This window comes from Grammomys surdaster, unplaced genomic scaffold, assembly GCF_004785775.1.
Source record: "Grammomys surdaster isolate TR1022 unplaced genomic scaffold, NIH_TR_1.0 125832, whole genome shotgun sequence".
NCBI classification, from domain to species: domain Eukaryota; kingdom Metazoa; phylum Chordata; class Mammalia; order Rodentia; family Muridae; genus Grammomys; species Grammomys surdaster.
The window spans coordinates 1,736,778-1,741,573 of NW_021620660.1; positions in this window are offsets into that span (position 1 = coordinate 1,736,778).

Genomic DNA, 4,796 nt, shown 5'->3' on the forward strand with positions numbered 1-4,796 from the left:
ATCCATCTAGGTATGGGTTGTTCTTGGTGCAAGGCTTCTCATTTCAAGCTCCTCAGTTGTTGTGGGTCTGTTTAGGTTACAGATCTCTTCTTCATTTAACTTTGATGGTTTGGATGAATCTAGAAATTTGTCCATTCTGTTCAGAGCTTCCACCTTAATGGAATGCAGATACATGAAGTTTTCTTTTATAATTTCTGCTTTAATTTTATATTTTTTTCTTGAATTTGCATTTGATTTGTTCTTGTTTTTTTCTTCCATTTCTTGATTTGTATTTATCTTTTCTTTATGCTCTTTCTTATTTTTCATGTAGACATTGGGGCCCATGAACTTCCCTTTGGGGAACACTTTTAACATGATTGACGCAATTTTTGTTGCATTGCTTTCATTTTTCACTCAGTTTTAGGAGTGTTTTTCTTCCCTCCCTCCCGCCCTCCCTCCCTCCCTCCTCTCTCTCTCTCTCTCTCTTTCTTTCTTTTTCTTGACCTAGTTATCATTTGGCAGTGAGTGCTTTAATCTCCATGAGCTTGTGCCATTGCTAGAGACTCATTTGCTGTTGATATTCTCAGACAGAATGCATGGGATTATTTTTAAATTTTTGAATATTTAAAGATTTGTTTTGTGTCCTAGGTATACTCCATTTTGAGGAAACATTTATTTAACATATCTGTTGAATAGAATATATTCCCTTTGGTGTTTGGGTGGGATAGTCTGTGGATATCTACTAGGTTCATTTTGCTTGCTATCATTTAGTTCTGATATTTTTGTTTATATTTTTGTCCAGATAACTTCCTTTTTAAAAAAATTCTTACTGTGTTTTCTTTCTTTCTTTTTTTTAATGATTCCTTTATTTATTTTATATATATGAGTACACCATTGCTCTCTTCAGACACATTGGAAGAGGGTATCTGATCTCATTAAAGATGGTTGTGAGCCACCATGTGGTTGCTGGGATTGAACTCAGGACCTCTGGAAGAGCAGTCAGTGCTCTTAACCACTGGGTCATCTCTCCATCCCCCAGATAACTTCTTAATTAGAAAAGTGGACTATTGAAATCATTTACTATCGATGAGTTAACATTAAATTTGTGTCAATTCTACTAGTATACTTTTTATAAGATTGTGTGCACCAGAGTTTGGTACATATATATTTAGGAGAGTGTCTTTTACTTTAAATGTTTGCCTATCTTTACAGCTGAGCTTGTTGTAGATAAGACAAAGATCGATTTTGTTTCTTAATCCATTAAGTTAATTTGTGTCTTTTTATTGGAGATATATCAAGGATTTCAATATTTAAAGGTAATATTAAAAGGTATGTGTTGACTGAAGTTTTTTTTTCCTGTTTGTGTTCTTAGTCATACTTCATGTTTCAGTAATTATAGCTTTATTTATTTTCTTTCTGTAGTCTCTTCCCTATGCTTATTCATCACTTCAATACCAAAGTGTGGCTTTTTTTTCAGTTTAGGATTGGCCTGCTGAATATGAGTGTTTTTAGCCTGTTGGGATAATGGAAAGTTTTACTTTTCTTTTCAACAGAGGCAGATAGTTTTCCTGGGTATAGTAGTCTAGGCTGGCAGTCATATTCTTTTAGAAGTGAGAGTGTGATTCTCCAGGATCTTCTGGCTTTTAAAGATACTACCAAGAAGTCAGCTGTTATTATGATTGGTTTTCTTTTGTGTTTTTTTTTCTTGCAGCTTTCAATACTCTAGCGCTCTCTCTCTCTCTCTCTCTCTCTCTCTCTCTCTCTCTCTCTCTCTCTCTCTCTCATATTTAGAATTTTAACTATAGCATGCCATGGGGAGTTTCTTTTCTGGTATTGTCTGTTTGGTATTCTGTCTGCTTCTTATACCTGTGTGAGTGTCTTTCTTTATTTGGGGGAAATTTTCGTCTAAAGTGTTGTTGAAGATCTGGTTTATGACATTAGCCTGGGATTCTTCTTCCTCATCTATGCCTATACTTTAAATATTTGCCCTTTTCCTGGTGTCCCATATTTCCTGTGTGTTTCTTTCTTGTTTTTTTTTTTCATATTTTTGGCTTGCTTTAAAGTTCCTTGACTTTATCCATTCTACTTGTAAAGGTTTAATCCGAGTTTTCTAATTGTGTTACCGAGTTTTTCCATTCCATTTTTATTTCAGCCTGAGTTTTCTTTAATATTCCTCTTTATTGAATTCACTTTTCAAATCTTGGGTTGTTTTCACCAGTTCCTGCAACTGATTCATCTATCTATCTATCTATCTATCTATCTATCTATCTATCTATCTATTTTTGTCTTTATTAAGTTGCTTGAATTCTTTGATAGAGTGGATGATTTTTGTTGTTGTTGTTTTGTTTCTGCTTTAAATCTGTATCATAGGGTTCATGCTGGTAATTCTCATTGGAGGACACTTCTATAGGAATGGTGGATTTTGAAGGGAACTAGTGTCTCAGTCTTTCCTATTATTTGTATTTTTGTGATGAGATGTGGGCGTCGGGGCACTTTTTGTTAGTCCTGTTTCTGATATGGGGACAATAGGCTAAGTCAGAGCACAGGACATATGGATTGGGTTTGGCTGAAGTTTGGCATGACATGGTTGGGGTAGACATAAGCTGGTACACAGAATGTATGTCCTGGCCCAAATCTAGAGGTTGTGGTTGGCGTGGGCAGAGCTGATCAAATTAGGATTGGGCACTAGATGAGGGTCCTGGGCTAGATCTGGTAGATCTAGGATTTAGAGCTGTTGAGTGGCTGGTAGAATCAGGTAGCCTGGTTTTATAAGGGTTCTTGTTAGCAAGCAACCTCTTCTTGGTGCCTCATTCTCCCAGTCCCACCCAGAAAATGGCAAATAAACCACTGTAAATACAACAGCACCAACATAAGTTAATGGCAATACTACCCTATTGATCACAGAAAGGAAAAGGAAAATATAGTGTAGAATAAAAACCATACAGCTAAAATTAATTAAAGTAAAAGTAAATAGAGATAGGACAAATTAAAGCAAGAACAAAATGAAGGAAAAGAAGCAAAGAGAAATAAAAGAAGATAAATAGTAAAGAATGTGAGAAAGAAAGTAAGAAAAACGTAAAGTCTGATTATAAAAAATACAGAAATAATTTTTATAAAGTAACATGAGACATAACAAGTAGAGGCACAAAATTAAAATAAAGTTAAAAAACCGAGAATATAGTAAAAAGAAAAAAAAAGGCAAATGATAGGAGCTTTTCCTCGGCTCCTAGTATAGTTTTCTATCAGGTCTGGGGCTCAAGATAGTGGTTCATATCTGACATCTGTGTTGCCACAGAAATAATTGCTGCTATAGATGTGGGATAAGGGCAGATTTGAATACAGGTAATTGTTAGTTCTCCCCCAGGAACATACTCAAGGCACTGTTGCTGTTTTCCATATTCTTATATCTAATTGCATTTAGATATAAATCATGGAATGGCTTATAAGAAAACTTACTATATTAATCCTGCCAATCCATGAGCATGGGAGATCTTTAAATCTTCTAAGATCTTCTTCAATTTCTTTCTTCAGAGACTTGAAGTTCTTGTCATACAGATCTTTTACTTGCTTGGTTAGATTCACATCAAGGTATTTTATATTATTTGTGACTATTGTGAAGGGTGTCATTTCCCTAATATCTTTCTCAGCTTGTTTATCCTTTGAGTAGGGTCTAAACCACCAGCCTGGGAGCACATAGGGAGGGACCCACGGCTCCAACTGTATATGTAGTGTACAATGGCCTTGTTGGGCATAAGTGGGAGAGGAGGTCCTAGATCCTGTGAAGACTGGATGCCCCAGTGTGGGAGAATTTGAGGGTGGGGAGGTAGGAGTGTGTGTGTGTGGGGGGCATGTCCTCATAGAAGCAGGAGGAAAGGGGATGGGATAGTAGGTTTCTGGGGGGTGGGGAAAGGGGATAACTTCTGAAATGTAAATAAAATATCCAATAAAAAATTAATTTCAAAACAAAAAAGAAAACTTACACATATTCTAGAAAGAGGACAAGCCTAGACTGCCCTATAGACAAGAAGTTAGATGTGTTGTAATTACATCTTGGTAGTTGTGTCTGCTGAGATCTCTCCGTGGATGAATATCCTTGGGGCTGTAGTGAAGTTATCCCCACTGTATCAGCCCATATATGTACACTAGCACGGGTTTGCATCCTTGTTATCTTAACATTAGCATTGTAGTTTTAATACAATGTAGTTTCCAAGTTTTTTATGCATATCATTGAAGAAACACCCTAAAAGGAGATCCAGTTCACTACAATTTGGGACACATATGCTACTCACATCATAAATAGTCACAAGAACTTCTTTAAGTCCCACAGCACAGAACCTCCTATGTTTCTAGCCGCCTTAGGACAGCCCATTCCAAAGTCTCTTCGAACTGTTTGCTTTGCTTCACTTTATATCTGCTGCTTTGCTAAGTAAACTTTGGCTCACACTGTCAAGCTGTCTCTTTACAGAATTCATTCCTTCAAAGGGCCAAGAACTGAAACAAAACCCTGCAACATTTGCAACACCTCCACAGACCCCAGTGGTCATTGGTTAAACCTCTCATCCAGCATTTATCTAACCATTCTCCATTACGTGATTGCCACGTCTGTCTCCCTCTCAGACACTGTATCAGGGTGTCACTAAGATCCTTGAAGGCAAATTCTTCCTTATTTTCAAATACACAGAGTAGCTTAGTCTCAATTGGTAACAACCTTCTCAGTGTAATGGAGGAGGGGTGTGTGTGACAGCGGTTGTCTAGGTGAGACTTGGTTCTCTGGCAAGAACAAATTACAGCACCACTGGGAAAGAGAGAAGACCATG